The following is a 23149-nucleotide window of genomic DNA, read 5'->3' as shown; positions in this document are numbered from 1 at the left end:
TTCAGTCCATCTGTCGACTAGCAAATCTTGATCAGCTCTAAGTTGTTGCTGCTTTTTCTTAAGGATTCTTGCCGTGGCCATAAGCCTGCGTTGAAAATGCTCTTGCTCGACGGGATCCTCTGGCACGACGAATTCGTCGTCATCGAGGCTTGCCTCGTCTTCAGAGGGAGGCATATAATTATCGTCCTCGACCTCTATGTCAGTCACTTTCTCATGAGGGCTGGTTTCTCCATCCTCCTGTGCTAAGTCTCGCTGGAGGGGGTTTTCTTCGGCCCTTTCCGGAGTATTATTATCTCCCGTTCTGGAATCGCCGCATTTGTTTTGGCGGGATTTTGAGCGGCGCCGCTGACGCCGACGCTTAGGCCGTTTCTTGGAGGGGTCATCCTCCGCTGTTCCGTCGCCATCTCCTTCTTTTGGGGTGTCCACCATGTATATGTCATATGACGAGGTGGCTTTCCAGGGCCTAGTAGGCGCTGGTTCTTCATCATCTCCTTCATCGGCATCCATACCGTCGATGTCTTCAGAGTCGAAGTTGAGCATGTCGGTTAAATCATCGACAGTGGCTACAAAGTGGGTGGTGGGTGGGCTTTGAATTTCTTCATCGTCCGAATCCCAACCTTGCTGACTGTTGGGGATATTACTACTGGGCGTAAACCGGCCTATCTGGGCCGGGTTACTTCGTCAGTAGTTAAGTATGTTAAAGCCCAAGAAGACAGAGGAGGGCTCAAGGCCCATGGTCGGCTCAAGGCCTGTAGCCGTAAACCGGCGTTAGTAGTTAACCTGTATTGTAAGTTAGGAATAAGTAGAGACCAAACCGGACACATCTATGAGCCGGTATTGGGACTCCGTATGCCAACGGGAGTCACCCGTGTATATAAGGGGACGACCCGGCGGCGGTTCAAGGACAACAGACAACAACTCGAGAGATAGGCGAAGCTTGTTTGCTCCCTACTCATCGAAACCCCATCAATTCCATAACAACTAGACATAGGCTTTTACCTTCATAGAAGGGCCGAACTAGTATAAACTCTCTTGCGTCCTTGTGTCCAATTTAACCCCTTCAAGCTAACCCATCGCGATGGCTCCACGACTAAGTCCTTTCTCTAGGACAACTGCCGTGACAAAACCACGACAGTTGGCGCCCATCGTGGGGCCCTCGCACGATGGTTTTCGGTTCTTGGAGGGCCTCTTTGAAGGACTCGAGGGCTACGCTGTAGGCCGGATGACTAAGAGTCGTCGCGGTAAGCTCTACATCGACGACGCAGGCTGGGGCCCCGAGGCCGGCTCAATTGAGTACGGGTACCGGGTCCCCTTTGGTAGCATTCACGTTTTCATTGGCAAGATCGGTGAACCGGGCCCTGAGCCAGACATCTGCACCGACCTCGTTGAGACGGCTCAGCGTGCGCGATCCGCCCGGGTTAAACCGGCCATGAAGCGTGCCTTGGTGGGAGTCATCCATGGAGGAAGTTATGAGGACGGATCGGAATTTCGCGGCACGACCGTCGTTTGTTCCGATGACGAATCTTCGACCGGAGAAACCGAATCTCTTTATCATCTACAAGATGGCCGGATTGGGAGTTGTTCTGATGGCGATAGTATTCCGGACCCCTCTGATCTGCCCAACCGGGTTGGAATATTCATGGCCGGAACACAAGCAGCGCTTCATTCTTTGACAGCTGCGGCAACGATCTCCGGTTCAGCAGTGGCGACGGCTGCCGGGGCAGGAGGCCCTGTGCGCCCGCCGGCTCAGGTTCTATCAGAACTATTTGAGGTGTTGGCTGTGGTTATGGCGGAAGTTAATCCGCCGGATCAGGACGTTCACAACGCGGAGATTGCAAAGGTAAAAGAACAGATCACCCAGGCCAAGGCGGATCTGGCGGCTGAGGACACCAGGATGGCCGCAGAGCGGGCCGCTTTAGACGCACAGGCCTACAAGCTTATGTTGGACCAGAGCGCGTCGCATGAAGTCATGAGGAGGAAGCACCGATCCCGCTTACCTCCGGTTTTCGAGGCCAGAGACCTTTTCAACACTCCAGGACCAAGAGTCGGCAATCCGCTGGAGGGAAACCGGGCAGAAGCTCCTGGGATCGGTGCACCGGTTCAGCCTCGTCAGATGGACCCGCCTCGTCAAAACACCGTTGTACCTCAGGCTGCTTTAACACCTCCGGGTCACTATTCCAACCCAATGGACAATCTTGTTGCCGCTGCTGCACGGCTGGAGGCCATTCCAATTGAAGGTGACTCGCCGCAGGTAGTAGAGACGCGATGGGTCAAGGAACTTCTGAGGACAGCTTTGGCCCAACAGGAAGCGTACTCGTACAGCCGCGACCGGATCCACTCGACCCCCCGTCCAAGCCGGAGCTATAGCAGACACATGGATGAACCGGCAGTGTCGAGTAATGAACGACGTGGGGCACCCCGTGACAACAACCCGGCGGGTGGTGCTGATGACGCTCAGGGAGTGGTGGACCGGGCCCGCGCGCGCAGGGAGGCCGAGTTAGCCACACGACATCAGGCTCGGTAGCTCACGCCGGTTCGTCCAACCACCTTGACTGAACCTGGTGTTACTTCTAGTTCTTTGGGGGTGCCTTGCCTTATCCCCGCTTTACGCAACATGCGCCTGCCCAAGGATTTCAAAGGCCCACGCAAGGTACCAAATTACACGGCGGATCAACCTCCAGAGACATGGGTGGAGAGCTATGAGATGGCCATGGAGATGCTTGATGTGGATGATGTGGCGTGTGCGAAATACTTCACCATGATGCTCGAAGGAACGGCCCGTACTTGGTTAAAAAGCTTGCCGGCTAATTCTATCAGTTCATGGGCCCAATTACGAGCCCGGTTTATCAGCAATTTCAAAGATACCTGTAAACAGCCTATGTCGATAGTGGACTTAGCTGCATGCGTCCAGGAGGAAGGAGAATCAACGACTCATTGGGTGCGCCGGGTTTCACAAGTGTTGCACTCCTCAGACCGCATCAATGCTGACACCGCAGTATTAACCCTAGAAGGCAACTGCCGGTTCGGACCCCTGAAGCTGAAGTTGGGACGGATGAAGCGTCATTGCACCGATATGGGGGCCCTCATTGCACCTGAGCCATTGGTTCTACTTATCTACATATTACAACGATGTATATATTAACTATAATAAACCGGAACCTCAGCTAAAGCGGGGTATCTGTTCTTTTACATCATGTGTGGTTACACGGAGTTGTTTTAAAGCGGCTTCCGATTTACCCCTTGAGTTCGCTTTGCTAAAAGCATCGTGTTGTATCACTTGGAGGATTGGTCGTGTCCGAACCAATACCATGCCTCTTGATAGGCGAGAGCCACCAGATCACTTGGGGACTTGGTCATGTCTGAACCAGTCATGCCTCTTGATCGGCCTAAGGCCACAGAATCACTTGGGGGCTTGGTCGAACCCGAACCATGACCATGCCATTTGCTCGGCATAAATGCCACGGTTTCATTTGGGGACCTGGCTGACTAGAACCATAGTTACACCTAACGGGAGCTTGGTCGTGTTTGGCCATGGTAACGCCATTTGATCAGCTTAAATAAACCTTTTTTGGCAAACGGTTTTGTCATTGCTTTTGCTTCACACTTTTCTTTGAAGGTTTTTTTTGCTTTTTATTGCATTTTTTAAACCGACAAAGTTTTTTAACCAATCAATTGACGGAACACAGTTCACGTCAATCCGGAGACTATTTGCCAGGTTTGATCCTTGTTGTTAACATCCTCTTATGGAGTAACACGGTGTTTATCATAACCCGGCATGGTTTACATGGTAAACCCGTGTGATATATATATACATACATGAGCTGTTATCTCCTCCAACAGTGTGGGTTTGCAAAACTCCGCTTCAAGATTGGCCAAGCCAACTTCACACTCAACGATGGCAGGTATTATGTATCTCAAAAATTTGATCATATACTTAAAATTTTGTTTTGGATGTTTTGATTTCATATATACAGACATCATATTCCGCCTGACGGTACAACTGCGGTGGCACTTGATGAATTTCTCATTTCAGAAAGTGTTTTGGAAAGTTCATTACCACAGGAAGAACAAATTATGCATGAAGGCATGTCAACATCAAAGGTATCAGCTAGCCTATTAAAAGGCAACATGGTGCCCATAATAATATAATTGTTTTTCACAAAGGAGAGGCAGTTTTAAAACTAGCTTCCGGTTCAAGCTTGGTCACCAGCCTGGCCTGATGGTTGTGGGTCATCCTGTGCCGCTTCAGCCTCCGTTTCTCTATCCAGTGGCTAGAAATCCACAGTTGTCCAGTCGATTCCCATTAATGCTTGAAAAATAGCTTCATCATGGATCAACAATGACGGGTCAATATCGGGAGCGTAAGTATGCTTACGGATTGGAGGGATCAGATTTTCCGATTCATGGATTGGTGTAGCTATTCACTTGTTCTGACTGTCATATTGCGCTTGATAATGAGACAAGTCTACTTCCTCAGCCAACTGACAAGCTAGCAGACGTACCTCCCGGTTTTTTGCTCGCAGATCCGCTTCACCAAATTCTGACCCGTCTTCCTTCAAGCTGGGATAGCCCTGAGCCGCTTCAATAGGATCAAAATCCGGCACCCAGGCTTTTTCCCGGATTAAGGCATTGATTGCACCGGTTCGAGCAGCAGATTTCTTCAGCTCTTCAACCCGGGCAGGAAGCACTGACAGTTTCATCAGAGTATCTTGAATCAAAGTGGGCGCCGGTTTGTTATGAGACGCGGTACAGATGATCCGCTGGGCACCAGTATACAATTGTTCAACCAATGTATAGGCGGCTTTTAATTTCTTCCGCACATCTGATCCCAAGTGACCAATGCGTGTCCCTGAAATACCATAAAGGGTTAATAAACCGACGACTCTGTAAGAAGGCAAAGCCAATTCAGAAGGCAAGCTGGCTTACCAAAGATAGCAGTGGTCATGGCATGCACGTGTCGCTTTATGCTGGCCAGTTCATCCGTCACTGGTTTTAGTGCAGCGTCGGCATCCTCTGCTCGTTTGATCAAAGCGGACTTTTCAGTGGCCCAATCCGCCCGTTTCTTCTTGAAGTTCTCCTTAAGTTGTTCCATGGCGCTTAAAGTGCTGGCCAATTCCTCTTTTGCTTTGGAGGTTTCAGCCTGTTGGGTTTTCATGTTTTCTTGAAGATCGATGACTTGGTTTTCTTTCGTCTTCAGCTCCGCCTGCATGCATACAGATATATGCTTCAACAAATCGGTATAAGGATTCAAGTACCAACCACATAATAAGTTATGCACTTAGCACTTGGGGGCTAATGCATATTCGATCTTCATCTTTCAATTGTTTACAAAGTCCCAAGATCAATACAAGTATTCAACTTGGCACTTGGGGGCTAATTGCTATTTGATCATATATATTCTGATGCGGCAGTTTCAATTACTTAAAGTACCGGTTTAACTACGCTAAGTTGAACCGGCCCTTGGGGGCTACATCACCGAATTTCAAAGCATCAAGATTTATATTATTAAGTCCCGGTTTGAAAGAATATTTCAAACCGGCCCTTGGGGGCTAGGAGAGTCAGCAAGAATGGAAGCATACAAGCAGGAAGGAGCATATGGAAGTTACCTCATATTTATCTTTCATCATATTAACCAGACCGGCTTCATAGTCACGACTGGTATACAGCCGGTTCAGATAGCCGGAATGGATATCTTGGGCGTTCAGAGCAGCGTAAGTCGTCAGATCAGCGTTCCACTTGCCTTTGCCAAAGGCAGCAAATTCTTCCTTGACAGAATGTTTGGATAAAGCGACAGGATTGCTTGGCTCAGTATGGCCAGTGCCAGTAATGACAACCTCATCATCCTTGGTACCGCCGGTTTGCACTGGAGCTATTGGCTTGTCAGTAGGTTTTGCTGGACCGATGGAGCTTTCAATCCGTATGGAACCTGTGGGCTGATGGATAGGACCTGAGGTATCAGTAGGTCTCTCTTCAGCAATAAGATCATCATCTTGCTGCGGTGGATCATTGGGAATATCCTCAGGAATAGCCGCTTCAGCATTGGGTGTTTTGCCTGCTTCAAGAACGACATCTTCTTCGGCCACTTTGTCCAGGCGGGCCTTCTTGCTTGGCCTAGGTTTGGCCCTGAGAAGAATAATAAAATCAAATACAGCATATGTTCTAAGGCGATATACTGGAAATATCACAATAAGTATAGCTTACCCAAGCACCGTTTTAAGCGGTGGGAGCTGAGTAGCCGATGACTCGCCAGAAGATGAGTGGGAAGTAACCTAGTAATCGGAGTCAGACGGATTAAGAGGTTGAAGAAAGCAGCCCGCTTTAGGACAAGCACTGACAAGCAAATTAGAGACCTCTGAATGGCGTTTCCGAACCGGACTATTCGGTAAACCGGCGGAGGTAACTACCTGGCCACTGTGCCGGGTTGTGCGACGAGCTTCGTGTTGTTGGGTCTTCATAAGAAATTTAGGATCCAAATAAGCAAGAGGATGAGAAAATTTAACTTTCCGGTTTGCCTGGCGGATTTTTTGTGAAGGCAAAGTTTCTGAATCGGAAGAGAGAATAATTACCTCTGCAACATCCGCGTGGCTGGCTTCGGCATCATCCTGACAAATATCATCATCAATAAGACGCATGAAAAATAAACCAAGTGAGTCAAGCTCTACCTCAAAGTCCGGATTATCCACATCATCATCAGGGGCCGGATTAGAAGATGCAGTGGTTCTTTTCCTATGGGCAGTCTTCTTCACAGCTTTAGTCTTTTGCCGGGTTGCTCTTTCCGGTTTGTCTGGTTTTTCTGGTTTCTCCTGCGGCAGTTTTTTGCTCCAAAACGAATCATTGCCCTGATTATGCAGACACTGATATTAAACAATGACCAGACATATCAATAACAGATTCAGCAAAGAGAAAAATCAAAGTCTTATAGCTGGCGGTTTGTTGGTGGCATAGAAGGGAAGCAGGCCGGTTCTAGCACAGACGTGTTCCGGTTCATTTAGCATCTTATTCACAGCCTCTGTGATTTCTTCATCGGAGAGCTGGATTTTTGAATGTCGCAGTGCATCATCAACACTGTCAGTATACTCGCACATCAAACCGGAGCGCTGACTAAGGGGCAGTATGCTCCATGATATCCAACAGCGAGCGAGATCAACCCCTGTTAAACCGTTGGCCATAAAGGCTCTGAGCTTTGACAGTTGGGGAGCATATTTGCTTCTCTCCTGGGCAGTCAATCTTTGAGGAAAAGGGTGTGTATTGCTGAGCCGCTCCGGACGAAAGCCAGGCAAGGGATTCTCACCAGCAGGGGAGGTGTCTTTGCAGTAGAACCATGTTTGATTCCACTCCTTGGGGTGACTGTGCAGCTTGGCGTGAGGGTATGTGACCTCTTTCCTTTTCTGAATCGCCATGCCGCCCAAGTCTGTATTAGAGCCATCAGTAAACTCAGTACGGCGGTTTAGATGGAAAAGGTCTCTGAACAATTCCACCGTGGGCTCCTCTTGAAAGAACACCTCATAGAGCACTTGGAAGTGACACATATTTGTAACAGAGTTGGGGCCAGTGTCTTGCGGATGGAGTTGGAAATCGGCTAAAACATCCCGGTAAAATTTAGAACCGGGCGGCTTAAAGCCCCGAGCTAAGTGATCTACGAAAACAACAACCTCTCCTTCTCAAGGTGTTGGAGGGCATTCTGTGCCAGGAGCCCTCCAATGGATGGTATCTTTGCTGCCTAAAGCGCCAATCAGGACTAAATCTTCCTGTTGATCCTCTGCGACGCGAGAAGGAACCCAATTGCACTCATATACTTGCTTGGCCATGATGGAATCTGCAAGGTAGAAGATCCCGGTTCAAAAATGCATTTGATCAAGGTACGTTGGTATGTGCACTGTTAAACCGGAGACAGAACTATCTGAATCGGAGTTTCATGAAGCAACCAACATCTGGCGGTTCAACAAGGGGACTAATGGCATATACCGGTTTGGAAAATTTGCTATAAGGTTAAACCGCCTGATCTAAGCATTGAAAAGCTGAGATTGCGGATGGACAAGTACGCAGAAATAGGTTTCACAAGATTTCTTTATAGCATTGGATCTGAAGCAAGTTCAGAAAAGAGATAAATGCTTAGAGGTTCAAAGGAGCAGTACCGAACCAATGAGCAAAACGTTCATATAGATCTATGGTTTGAGATGCATAAGTGAAGGCGAAGGTCAAACAACTATCGTTGCACAGAGTAAAGATTTGCGGATTCATCTAAAGATCTATCGTATGAGCAAGATGCAGACGATGAACACTGAAGAACTGCGAAACCCTAGGCCAGATCTGCGGGGGAAAGGATAGAAGATTTACCGGAGCTAAGGAAGATGTGGAAGGTTGCCGCGATGTTCTGGTGGGCTTAGGTTGATGCAGCGGCCAAGGATGGGGCAGAGGTCGACGGCGGCGGCGGAGCTCCGAGGCTGGCGACGCGAGGAAGACGAAGAAGGAACGGAAGGAGAAAAGAAATGACCCTTCAGTCCTATTTATAAGGCGAAAAACATGAGTCAGGCGCGACAATCAAGGGGCCACAAAACGGAGCTATCGCCTCGATTTTCGCCGATCTATTAAACGAAGAAGCATAATGGATAGCTTCATTATGACAGGTGGCGTCACTCCGGTTTACAGCAATCAGAGAAGATGACATCATGGCGGTTTACCAGTTTATAAAAAGATGTTGAAGATGAAGCTTTTATTAAAGGATTGACATGAACCCATTCAAATCAATCTGGGGCCTAATGTTGGGGATATTACTACTGGGCGTAAACCGGCCTATCTGGGCCGGGTTACTTCGTCAGTAGTTAAGTATGTTAAAGCCCAAGAAGACAGAGGAGGGCTCAAGGCCCATGGTCGATTCAAGGCCTGTAGCCGTAAACCGGCGTTAGTAGTTAACCTGTATTGTAAGTTAGGAATAAGTAGAGACCAAACCGGACACATCTATGAGCCGGTATTGGGACTCCGTAAGCCGACGGGAGTCACCCGTGTATATAAGGGGACGACCCGGCAGTGGTTCAAGGACAACAGATAACAACTCGAGAGATAGGCGAAGCTTGTTTGCTCCCTAGTCATCGAAACCCCATCAATTCCATAACAACTAGACGTAGGCTTTTACCTTCATCGAAGGGGCCGAACCTAGTATAAACTCTCTTGCGTCCTTGTGTCCGCTTTAACCCCTTCAAGCTAACCCGTCGCGATGGCTCCATGACTTAGTCCTTTCTCTAGGACAACTGCCGTGACAAAACCACGACACTGACCGTAGTCTGGCTAGGACTCTCCTGATAAAGAGAGAGACTTCAATGTCTTCAGAATATCGCCGAAAGGCGAGTGCTGAAAGATGTCCGCGGCAGTAAACTCCATGATCGGCGCCCAATCGGATTCGATCGGCAGGGGCGCGGAGGGTTCGGAGTCCGGCTCCATGGAGTCACGAGTCTCGCGGAGTGCGGGGCTGGTGTTCGGCTCAATCACCATTGGGATCGCAGCCCCCGAGGCGGCGTCCAACCGCCCATCCTCGATCGGCGCAGTTGGCTCCGAATTAAGGGTCGAAGCCGATGCGGGTGCGGCCTCCAGGGCACTGTTCGGCGGCAGAGCTAGATCATGCTCGTCGGGACAGTGCGGCGCGCTCGGCAGTGGCTCGAATCCATCAAAGATCAAGTCCCCGTGGATGTCAGCCCTGTAGTTTAAACTTCCAAATTTGACCTGACGGCCAGGGGCGTAGCTTTCGATCTGCTCTAGATGGCCAAGTGAATTAGCCCGCAGTGCGAAGCCGCCGAAGACAAAGATCTGTCCGGGGAGGAAGGTCTCACCCTGGACTGCATCGCTATTGATGATCGTAGGAGCCATCGAGCCTGATGGCGATGACATAGAGGAACTCTGAATGAAAGCACCAATGTCGGTGTCAAAACCGGCGGATCTTGGGTAGGGGGTCCCGAACTGTGCGTCTAGGCTGGATGGTAACAGGAGACAAGGGACATGAAGTTTTACCCAGGTTCGGGCCCTCTCAATGGAGGTAAAACCCTACGTCCTGCTTGATTAATATTGATGATATGGGTAGTACAAGAGTAGATCTACCACGAGATCGGAGAGGCTAAACCCTAGATGCTAGCCTATGGTATGATTGTTGTTGTCTATGTTGTCCTACGGACTAAAACCCTCCGGTTTATATAGACACCGGAGAGAGTTCGGGTTACACAAAGTCGGTTACAATGGTAGGAGATCTGTATATCCGTATCGCCAAGCTTGCCTTCCACGCCAAGGAAAGTCCTTTCCGGACACGGGACGAAGTCTTCAATCTTGTATCTTCATAGTTTGGGAGTCCGACTGAAGGTATAGTCCGGCCATCCGGACACCCCCTAATCCAGGACTCCCTCAATGGGATTGCACAACAACATCTCCAAGATGATCTTCCTCGAGAACTACAAGTCCCTCGACGACAACTACATTGGTGCTCTCAAGGCGGAACAAGAACTCATGAAGGCCAAACTTTCTCCACCCCAAGCTCACTTCGCGATGACCAAGCTCCGTGAGAATGAGCATGAGGCTAGTACCACCACGATGTCCAAGCCCGACGAGCTCCAAGACGATACTCCCAAGTTCGACGCCATCCTTCTTTGTGGCATTGACGATGCCGAGTCCTCCATGACTCTTTTTCAAGACAGTGCGGCGATGAGTACGACTACGGAGACCCTCAAGGACCATGCTTTGGAGGCGAGCGACAAGGTGGCGAGCAAGGATGATGCTTCCATCTTAGGAGGCGAGAGTGATGATGTGCCATCTTCGGCCTTCATCCATGGTGACGACGATGAGATGGTTGAGCATGGGATTTTCCCTTTGACCACGACAACATTTGATGACTTGAGTGACTTTTGCCACCATATTGAGAGTGAGAGTGACTTCACCACTAGCCCCATATATGATGTGTTGCATCAATTCCCATGTGAGGAGAGCCACAACCCCCACCACTTGAGTGAGATGAGTGACTCCACCATACGTGAGATTGAGTGCACCTATTTTGAGGGAGTGCGTGAACCACCACATAGAGAGAGTGAGATAGTTGATAGGTCATGCGAGGCCACTTTCAACACTAACGACTTGACCTCTACCTCTATTGTGTCTTCTCATTTGGTGCTAGGTCCCATCTATGATGACGCGCCGATTCACGACGACTACGTCCTACCTTTGGACAAGACGATGGCCATGGTGGAATATGAGGCACCCCCACATGGTTCCATCAAGATGAAGATGACCACCATTTGGTCTTTCCCACCTCACCTACACCACTTGAGTGGAATGAACAAGGTAACATAGGTGAAGGTGATGCTCTAGTCCCACTAGTGGACATTCATGACATTGATTGCTTGCATGATGTTGATCCCCCTATTGACATGTTTCATGCTAGTATGATTTCCCCATGCGATGATTTACCCATTTATGATGAGTATGATGATTTCCATGTGGAGTCTTTTAGTTGTGATGCCATGTTACATAGGATTTCTTGTGCTAATTCTCTCGGTCACATCATGTTTGCCAATCCACTTGACTTGTCATATGCTATGCATGAGATCAATCATATGTCGTATTTGCAATCTCTTCATAGTGACTATGCATATGCTATTAAAATGAACCCAATTTGCACATATGGCATAGATGACACGCCTATGGTTATTGGAATTTGTTTCTCTTGTGATGATATTGACATGCTACCTTTGCATCATTTATCTCATATGCCATGCCATGACCACCTAGCTTCGGATATGCATTGTTTTGGATGTTTTCCATTTTCTCCATATGATGTTTCCAACATTGCTCATGAGGAGACCCCCATAGTTTCCTCATACATGTTTGGAGATTTTGATCACTCCCATCCATTGCATGATCCCAATACTTATGTGCACAATATGCTTCCCATGAATAAACATGCTATTGATGTGCCATATACTTGTATGCTCAATTTGCATCCCCTTCATGTTATACACAATAACTATTCTTTCATGATGGATGACATGTTCTTATACCATGCATCAAACTTCTTTGAGCAACGCTTATCTTGTGCTAACTTTCATATGCACATACACATCATGATGAATGATGTGTACATTTACCACACACACAATTTCTTCCGTTTGTGTCTCTTTTGTGTAGGTACCCATGAATTCTTGTCAACCTCGCAATCCCACGAGTTGACAAAATGAGCTATAGAGAGCAATGATGACTTGGGATCCCATGGATTGTCTTTCCCACCGCTCTCTTCGCGCAAAGACTTCACGCAATTCTTCTACATGACCCTCTCTTGGCTATGGGTTATTGTCCACTACATATTATATGCCCATCTTTCCATGTTCACTTTGCATGATGTGCTCATTACTATGCTTTTGCCATGCATTCGTGACCCATGCTTTGCATTACACATGATGATTGATTCTCATACTTGTATGTGTATTTGCAAGCTTGGTGGAGAGATTTCTTGTTATTGCCATGTTTGCTTTGTGCCCCATGCCTATGATGATACTATGATCTTGCTTCGTGCTCATGCTTGCGATATGTCATGTACATTGCCTATGACTATTATTTGCTCACATGACATGATTGCCATGCTTTCCTCTAGTATGTTGCATCTTTGCACTACTAGCTTGCACAACTTGATTCCTATGATTCCTTGCCTTGTTGCATCACCAATGATTCATACTTGCTCACTTCATGCGGTTGATGACAACCATTTACTTGCTTGTACCCATGATATCTTTGCTTGTGCTCAATTTCTGCGATTATATGCCATGTCACAATCCTTTGTCACACCATATGCTTTGCATGATGACGACACTTGTTTGGTGAATCGCCTCTTGAATGCTTGGTTTTGCACTAACGCTAACCAAATTAATTTTCCAAGTGTTTGTTGTCCTTGCTCATTTTGAAGGAATCCCAAGATGGTGCGACATTGGAGAGTGCCCACTTCAAGCTTGAAGATGACGACTACTTGGCGAACGTCCACCCCTACACGGCGAAGCCATCTCTTTCCCATGGTGATTTGGTTTTCGATCCGAGGTTGGATCTTTCCCAAGGGAGGGGAGATGATGCAGAGCATCCTACGGACATCACCATGTCAAGAGTACATTTGGCAAGTGACACGTGCGACCTCTACTTCACATACATAAATGTGAATCATATCCTTTACACGTGCTCACTTGAACCCTTCGAGGATGGTATACTACTTGACACTTCTCCCGTGTGCATGCATAGGTATTGTCGGAACACTGCGGACGACGTGGAGGAGTGCAAGCGCCAAGGAACACCTACACCATCCGCGAGGGAAGCATGGAAACGAAGACGCAAGAAGAAGATCTGTCGAAGAAGCTCCAGCCACCGGAAGACCGGTCGGGACCGGACGTCCGACGCCTGAAGATCCACCGGATAACTGGTCCAGACCGTACGACCGGTGTCCCTGCACCCGAGCCAAACGAGCGGACGTCCGACGCCACCGGACGACCGGTGACCGGACGACCGGTCCAGACCGGAAATCCGCTACACCAGCATCCGAGCCAGAACAAGCGGACGACCGGCCCCTACCGGACGTCCGGCCGCCCACGAGCCACCGGACGATCGGTCCCCAGCGGACGTCCGGTACCTGGCTGTATCCAGTTGCGGGTTGAGGCCCATGTATCCCTTCACTTCACCCCCATTTGCACTAAGACTATAAATAGACCTCTCCCTCCTCCTTTCTAGGGTTAGCGTTGGTTTAGCTCATTTGAGAGATAGAGCTATGCTCATCCATATCAGATCTCCTCCCTGCGAGAGACTGCGGCCTCTTCGGAGAAGATCTCTTTGGATTCAAGCCCCCTTTCTAAGGGAAGACCACCCCGTGGATTCAAGACCTCCTCACGGAGAAGACCGGCTACCCTTGTATCGTCCTTAGTTGTCCGTGGATCGTGTATCTTCTCTTATGTATTCGAGGATCTAGCGCATGTGTGATCATTCTTGTTGGTTTGAGTGTTCTCTTGTGTTCCCCTCGTGATTTTCCCCTCATTTTCCTCCTCGCGTTCTTCACGTTCTTCGCGGGATCTGCTACTTTCGTGAAAGATCGGGCCACTAGGGTTCTACCCTACATCACTTCTCCCCGCCTGAGACCGCCGCCACTATTGCCATGGCCGACGTCTTCCTCACGCCCACCGACCACCCGTGGCCTAGGACCGTGTCCAGGAGCCCCGACACGTCCCTCTGCTTCGTCCATGCCCAAGAACGTGAGCTCCGTGCCACCTCATCGACCGAATCGACCTCATCCCCCCACGGCCGCTGCCGGTGATCTTCTTTGGATCTGGCGACGTCTGCTGCTACTAAACCATCTTAGGGCCCCCTTGTGCCTTCCCAGCGAGCCACCATTCCTCTCTGTTCTCTTCTCCTTGCACCAATGTTCTTGTAGTTGTTGTCCCGTATGTGCCCGAGCCCATCACCGCAGGAGCTCATCGTCGGCGAGCTTCCGGCGACCAAATGGTCCTGCGCCAGTGCTCGTTTAGCTCGCCCGTGCGCGTAGGACCTCGCTAGCCCTTTGCCTCACCCATTTGCGCGTTGCTGCTGTTCCGCCATCGCCGCGCTCCAGCCGTCGCCACTCGTTGTCATAGCGATCAACTCCGGCCACCCCATGGCCAGCCACCGCCAACAATCGATGTGCGGCGAGGCGCACGTTCGAACGAGCTAAGCCGCAGTCCTGGAGACCCCATGTGCGTGATTCCAGACCGCCTCCCGACGAGCACCGCTGCGTTCGGGCTCGCCGAAGCAACTCTGGCAGCCGGCGCTGGCGTAGCGCCCACGTGGCACGCCCTGTGCCACTGACTAGTGGACCCAGTGGGTCCGTTGACCGGCTTGACCCGGTCAACCATGTTGACTGAGCACCTCTAGGTCACTGACATGCGGGCCCCGTAGTTTAAATCATTTTATAAATTAATCAAACTGCTAATTAATTCTATTAATTACTCTAGTAGTTTAGTCAGTCACTGATAGTGGGTCCCACTAATTAATTAGTTAACTTAATCTGTTGTTTAAATGTCTCTGTGTATGACTGATGGGCCCCACCTATCAGTTTGACTGGTCAGCAGGTCAAAGTTGGTTGCTAACATCACTCTGACCTCATGCTGAAATCATCATTCCCTTTTCTGTCAGATTTAATAATTAAAATAATTTTCAAGATATGTTCAAAACTTTGGAAATTCATATAAAATAATCGGTAACTCGGATGAAAATAAGTTATATATGAAAGTTGCTCAGAAAAATGTAACAAATCCGAATATGCAATCCATTGATCTGTCACATGCCCCCTGGCATGATGAACATAGAACTTCCCCCCTCTTTTCATCTCTTCAGAAAATGCCAAACGTTGGGAAAACTCCTCCGGATGTTTCCCTCTCCATCTACAACGTGTAGTACCGCGTTAGAACACCCCTAGCAATGCTTATTGTCATGTCATGCTTAGTGTTGCACTTGCTTGCTTTATGTACATTGTTCCCCCTCTTCTCTCCGATAGACCTCGAGACCATTGTCGATGACACTGTGATCGACTACATCGACGACAGCGCTTCTTCCTTTTTAGCAGAACTTCCAGTCAAGCAAACCCCCTTGATCATTCCGATATCACCCATCCTCTTACTCTTATGCTTGCACTAGAACTGCTACTGCTTTTGTATGATCCTATTCTGATGCATAGCTTGATTTTGTAACCTGCTCTTGTACCTTACCTGCTTATCCTAAACTGCTTAGTATAGGTTGGTTAGTTATCCATCAGTGACCCCTAACCTTGTCCCTGTTGCCCCTGCTGGATTACCAGGTGACTCGATCAACGTGATCGACGTCTAGAGCCTGACACAACACATCACCTCACCCCTTTAGTTGTATGACTCTGCAAAGCTACTATCGAATGCTGATGGTGATACCTCGTAACACACTCCTGATGATAACCCTGTAGTGTAGTTAATCGGTCGTGGTCATCTAGGGTGATTCCTCTTTCGCCACTCCTGATATGACTCTCTCGTGCAACACGTCAAGCATGAACGTCGAGGGTGATTCCTCCGAAGTTCACCTTGACGATTACATTAAGTGGATTCCATTAAGGGTGATTCCTCAGATTCCCTTTGATGCCATGGACACACGGTTACTTGACTTTACACGAGACCATGATGACATCGGGTCAGCCCTGAGGGGTACTCGCGAGTGATGTGAAGTCGGGTTGACCTGGAGGGTACCCGCAAGATAATTACGAGGCACGGCCGAGCAGGTAGACTGCCCTAGAGAGAGGGTTGGGCCTGGCCCTTGCCGTATTTCCTCGAGACGGGGCGACAGGAGCACTGATCGTCACTGTGCGCTCCCAAGTCACTAACGAGATTGGGTATTTTATCTAATTTGGTCGTTGACCTATACGCACTAACCTTCACGCGAGACAAGTTTTTGGGCAATCAGCGTCGTATGTATTAGCCGAAGCTCTTCAGACGTCAACGGTTTAGTGGGGCGCGTCCGGGTGGCCCACGTAAGTACCTGGCTTGTTTAAGGAGGTTGACAGGACTGACACCAGCCGCGTTCGCAGCAGGATTGCAAATGGCGATTGGCCCATGATCCCATCACATTTAGGATGTAAACCAGCATGTTGGCCTCTCTGTTAAGCCTAGGTGGGGCTAGGACGTGTTGATCTTCTAAGGCCGGGCATGACCCAGGAAAGTGTGTCCGACCAGAGATGATTGAGTGTGTCGAGTAATGTGGTGCACCCCTGCAGGGAAGTTAATCTATTCGAATAGTTGTGTCCCCGGTAAAAGGGTGACTTGGAGTTGTATCCGAATCTATACAAGAACTAGATACCGAGATGTAAATGGGAAATGATAGCTCCGGGATTGCTTTCTCACAAGGAGTCGAGGAAGGATCTCTGGGCGTTAATACTACACCATGTTTGCTTAATAATATGCTATTCTGTACTCTTCTAAATGCTGCAAGATGCTTGAAGATGCTAGTCTTCGATAGGCTAGACTTTCCCCTCTATTCTGGCATTCTGCAATTTAGTCCATAGATACAACTCATTCCTTTGATAGTGATGCATACTTAGAATAGTTCTAATGTAAGTCTTGCGAGTACTTTGGATGAGTACTCACGGTTTCTTTGCTACTCTTTTCCTGTATACTTGGTTGCTGCGATCAAATGACGGATCCTTGGAGCCAGACACCACCACCGGCGACTACTTCTACTACCCCGAGGGTGCCTAGTACTATGTGGAGTTTGCCGATGACCAGGTGTAGTTAGGAGGTGTTGGGGAACGTAGCATGCAATTTCAAAAAATTTCCTACGCTCACGCAAGATCTATCTAGGAGATGCATAGCAACGAGAGGGGGAGAGTGTGTCTACGTACCCTCGTAGACCGAAAGTGAAAGCGTTTGACAATGCGGTTGATGCAGTCGAACTTCTTCTCGTTCCGACCGATCAAGCACCGAACGTACGACACCTCCGAGTTCTGCACACGTTCAGCTTGATGACGTCCCTCGAACTCTTGATCCAGCAAAGTGTCGAGGGAGAGTTTCGTCAGCACGACGGTGTGGTGACGGTGATGGTGAAGTGATCCATGCAGGGCTTCGCCAAAGGACTATGATAATATGACCGGAGGCGTAAATTGTGGAGGGAGGCGCCACACACGGCTAACAATCGTTGTTGTCTGTTCTAGCGGTGCCCCCATCATATATATAGGTTGGAGGGGAGGAGAGGAAGCCAAGGGGGTGCCCCAAGTAGGAGGAATCCTACTTGGGTGCTTCCCAATTCGGCCTCCCCCCTTTCTATATCCATCCAGAGGGGGAAGGAAGGAGGAGGGAGGAGGGAAGGAAGGGGGAGGCCGAATCCCTCCCCTTCCTTTCTCGCTTCTCCTCTTTCCTTCCCCCCTATTTTGGCCTACATGGGGCGCACAAGCCCCTTAGGGGCTGGTCTATCCCCCTCTTGGCCCATTAAGGCCCATGTAGTTGCCGGGGGGATGCCCGAAACCCTTTCCAGTGACCCGATATGCACCTGGTACCCCCGGAACACTTCCGGTGTCCGAATATCATTGTCCAATATATTAATCTTTACCTCTCGACCATTTCGAGACTCCTCGTCATGTCTGTGATCTCATCCGGGACTCCGAACAACATTCGGTCACCAAATCACATAACTCATATAATACAAAATCGTCATCGAACGTTAAGCGTGCGGACCCTACGGGTTCGAGAACTATGTAGACATGACGGAGACACCTCTTCGGTCAATAACCAACAATGGAACCTGGATGCTCATATTGGTTCCCACAAATTCTACGAAGATCTTTATCGGTCGTACCGTAATGACAACATATGTTATTCCCTTTGTCTTCGATATGTTACTTGCCCGAGATTCGATCATCGGTGTCTTCATACCTAGTTCAATCTCGTTATCGGCAAGTCTCTTTACTCGTTTCATAATACATCATCCCGCAACTAACTCATTAGTCACATTTCTTGTAAGGCTTATTATGATGTGCATTACCGAGAGGGCCCAGAGATACCTCTCCAATACTCGGAGTGACAAATCCTAATCTCGATCTATGCCAACCCAATAAACACCTTCGGAGATACCTATAGAGCATCTTTATAATCACCCAGTTACGTTGTGACGTTTGATATACACAAGGTATTCCTCCGGTATCCTGGAGTTGCATAATCTCATAGTCGAAGGAATATGTATATGACATGAAGAAAGCTATAGCAATAAAACTGAATGATCAACATGCTAAGCTAACGGATGGGTCTTGTCCATCACATCATTCTCCTAATGATGTGATCACGTTTTTCAAATGATAACACATGTCTATGGTTAGGAAACTTAACCACCTTTGATTAACGAGCTAGTCTAGTAGAGGCTTACTAGGGACACAATGTTTTGTCTATGTATCCACACATGTATCAAGTTTCCGGTTAATACAATTCTAGCATGAATACCAAACATTTATCTTTATATAAAGAAATATAAATAACAACTTTATTATTGCCTCTAGGGCATATTTCCTTCAGTGTCCCACTTGCACTAGAGTCAATAATCTAGTTCACATCGCCATGTGATTTCACTACAACAAAAACCCACCTATAACAACGCATATCTAGCAACGAAAGTCGAAATGCTTTGAGTTAAACAAACCTCCCACCTCCCCACGAAGGATAACCTCCCTGTATCCACCTCGGTCCAAATATCACGCAACCAACACGCAGCCAAGCAGGAAAAAAAGAACCCAATCTCTTATCTCCCCACCACCTCTCTCCCCGATTCACATCTCCCACACGAGCTCCACCACAATGCCGCTGCCACCGCCGCCTCTGATTCAAGGAAACTCCGGTGCTCCCCTTCACCACGCCTCACCAGCTCGTCCCCCCTCTTGTTCTCCTTTGGCCCCGCCCCCAACCCCCACCGCCACGACGTCCTCCACGCCTCTGCACGACGCGACGGTTCATTGTTGTAGCTCATGTGCTCGGCCCAGCAATCCCACTTCCACACACGATCGGCTACCGGCTAGGCTCGAGTGGCGCTGTTCCACCTTGGCTACCTCGACTCCAATGTGACGGTTCAGTAAGGCACCTCTCCCCTCTGCTCTTGCCCTACCGCTGCTTTGTGGCATGGCATCTTGCCATGGATAATTCTTTGCCGGCCATTACGACAATGATTAATGCTGCCTTATCACTTGCCTGATCCTCCTTTGTGGGTGCTGGCTTGCACCGACAGCCACACCACTCCATGGTTTGTATTCCTCACTATTCTCATATGTGCACAGAAATACTGCTACCTAGGGGTAATTCAGTCATCTGGGTGTACGCATACGAGTGATTCACCACATGGCTGTATGTGTTGATTCAGGAAAATGTGTGCGTTCTCTTTTTCTAAATAGTTCTATCTTGTGATACATTAGATTTTAATTTTTCATGTAGCTATGTGTGTGGATAATTAATTAATATATCCATGAAGATGATTCGACTGTCAATTGAATAAGTTGATAGTATCTCTGGATATCCTAGCTGTTATTTTCTGACTATTTATCAAAACCATTCCTTCTAGTATCATTTAATAGGTGACCACTATTATGTACAACATCATGATCTTTTTCGAGAAAGAAAACAAATATCTTCTTATCGGTGTTATGAAACCTTACTGATTTCCTTGTAATAATCTATGAATAAGCCCCACATGCATCTCTACGTCCTATTATTTCTCTCTATCTTTGTTTTATAATCCTTAATTTCATCTCTCCTTGCTAGTTCTGAAATTGACTTCGCATCAGCCAACATTTGTCTGTTTATTCTTTCTCTTAACACGTAAATCCTCAGGTTCAGAATGATGATACTAGCTAGTGCTTATGGTATGACTTATGATCCACTGATTTAGATATGTAAAACTTAAATGTTCTTGCAAGTACTTATGAAGCGAATCCATCATTCTTTGCAGTGCCAAAATTTCTTACATATTCATCTTTGGGAGAAAGATCAAGGCATATAGTGGGCTACTTCTGCAAAAGGAGGTACGACTGCATGATTCCAGCTGGCTAGTAAACGTGTAGGTGATTTACATGACATTATCTGCAATGTAATTTAAAAACCGAGGTTGAAAACGTTTGTGTATTCATAATTCAGATTTGTCTTATTCCCAAGCATCTATATAAATTAAAATCATGTAAAAACATACTTGTTATCATTTAATAGAACCACCTGATTTAGCTTTGTGGGAATTATGTTCTCTCAACCTAAAAAGCACGGACACGGGGACGATAGACGGGGATACGCATACAAGGACACGGGATACATCATTTTTCAAAAACAGTCGTTCGGGGATACGGTGAGTATATATAAAATAAATAAGAAATATACAGAGTCAAAACAGAAAAAACAATGAGAAACTGCTGGGTCTGGATCCCACAGAGGATAGTTCGTATCTATGAACACCAGGGACTAGGCTGTCCTTTGATCTCACCCACGGACGGGTGGCCCCGGGGGTGGCGCTCCTGGATGCCATGCTCCCTAGAAACAAGTAGAAATCATTCAAGCAAGCACAACACGGGGAAGCAATTAGCAGCCTCTCAATTGAAGGAAATCATGTCACAAAAGATGAAGAGGTTGAGGAGAGGCTGCTGGCCTTGGGGTTACCTACTCGAGTGTGGTTGCCTCCGGGAGGAGAAGCTGCTGGGGGCGGTGGTCGAGTCCAGGTGGCGGCGGCGCGTTCGCTGCTTGTTAGCAGCAGGTTGTTCGTTATGTGGCGTGCGTGCGTACGAGAGTTTGTATTGTGCTGAGACTATTATTGGGCCTCCCGAGTCCCTCAACGTATCCCAGCCGTATCGATGCTTTTTTCTATTTTTTAATTCAAGAATCATCGGATGCTGCGGGATACGTGTATCCCAGCTTATCCAGGCGTGTCGCCGTATCCCGCTGTACTAGGACATCAAATCGGCAGATTTTGCCGTATCCATGCTTTGTAGCTCTCAACTTCAAGTACTTCTGTAAATTTTAAAATCTCTACATTTATATGTATTGTTTTGAGAACTGCAGATCTTTGTTTGCAATCAAGGATGCTATATTTGTCGATGTACATAGTTTTTGGCGTGTACCTCACTGTATCTTCATTATATTCTTTGTAAGGTTTTTAACTCGTTTAACATAAGGACGCTCTTTTCAAAAGGCCCTCTTTTCTCCATCTATATAGCATAGTGCTATGGCTGGGACTGTAAAAAGTGATCAAATTATGATATTTCATAGCTCTTTAGAGGTGATGATATATGTTGGATGACGAAACAAGGATATTGTTCTGGTGCTTGCTTTGACTTGGGTGTTCAGAGAAGTGAAACTTTAACTAATCTATTCAGGGAAGCAACATATTGCATTTAAAGTGAAGCTTCCTCTATGATATGGAGATGCAATCATCCATCTAAAGACAAGGTATGCTCATTTCTCTATTGTGTGAATTCAACATGGCTGAGCAACAATTTATTTGCTCATACTTTTTTCAATATTAATGCTTATTGTAGTTCTTGCTTAGCTTGGGAAATCCAAAGAAGAATGTTGCCCTTGCTACACTCCAAAGTACTGACCTATAATATAAAACAAAAAACTATGGGTGTTGACTTGGTACTCCGTCCGGGAGTAACTGTTTCTTGGTTGACATAGCCACTAAAACAAAATTATTAGTCATATAGTAAGATTAACTATCACATGTCCTCCAACCTTTATATGTCGCTCTTTTGTTTAAATTTTACTTCCCTGTTAATTGATTTTCTTTGATGGTACCTTGCTATTCTCATTTCTTTGTTGTTGTAGATTGCCAAGATAAATCGATGATGCATGGCTCAGAAGTTGATTACAAGATCGAGAAGGTGGCTACTACTAGATAGTTTCAGATTATGTTTTGGAATGTAATTTTTAGGGTCATGTTTCAAACACTATGTGTTTAGATGGCTGAGTCGTTCAGTGCAAGGTTGAGAATCAGACTATTACTAGATAGTTTCACATATTGTAATCTGTGTATCATGTTCTTTGTAAAGCAATAAAGTTGATTTAATATATGTGACCTTTCTCATTGTTATGTTTGTGTCTCCTATGCATTATCAACATTAATGCAATAAGTTCTGGATGCTAATATACAAAATACCATTAATTGTCCAAGCAATACGATAATACTTCTAGGCATTACAATGATCATTTTCTAGGCTAGCCACCAACGCATATGAAGTGTTGTTGTGCTCTAGCTCTTACAACACTTATTTATGCCGTTTACCAACGCATGTATATATGTTGGTGTAGACCTTTGCAACGCCACCAATGGCAACGCATTTTAATCCGTTGGTGTAGACCTTAGCAATGCTTATATGGACATACAACAACACATTGATGCGTTTCCAAAGGGGGGTTCTTGTTGTAGTGTTTAACACCAATAGTTCACATCTTTATGTGATTAATACCCATAGTTCACATCGCCATGTGACCAACACCCAATGGGTTTACTAGAGTCAATAATCTAGTTCATATCGCTATTTGATTAACACCCAAAGAGTACTAAGGTGTGATCATGTTTTGCTTGTGAGAGAATTTTAGTCAACTGGTCTGCCACATTCATAACCGTATGTATTTTGCAAATT

General features: G+C 47.3%; 1 long non-coding RNA gene across 1 annotated transcript; it reads left to right on the top strand.

Moving 5' to 3' along the window:
- The first annotated feature begins 20504 nt into the window (after positions 1–20504).
- LOC125541655 (uncharacterized) lies at positions 20505–22437 on the top strand. Its single transcript, XR_007297614.2, has 3 exons — positions 20505–20545; positions 21881–21953; positions 22332–22437. It is a non-coding gene; the product is annotated as an uncharacterized LOC125541655 (long non-coding RNA).
- The last annotated feature ends 712 nt before the right edge of the window (positions 22438–23149 follow it).

This window comes from Triticum urartu, chromosome 2A, assembly GCF_056163025.1.
Source record: "Triticum urartu cultivar PI428250 chromosome 2A, HENAU_Tu73, whole genome shotgun sequence".
Taxonomy (NCBI): Eukaryota; Viridiplantae; Streptophyta; class Magnoliopsida; order Poales; family Poaceae; genus Triticum; species Triticum urartu.
The sequence above is the reverse complement of the archived record's forward strand: the minus strand, read 5'-3'. Positions and strand labels throughout refer to the sequence as shown.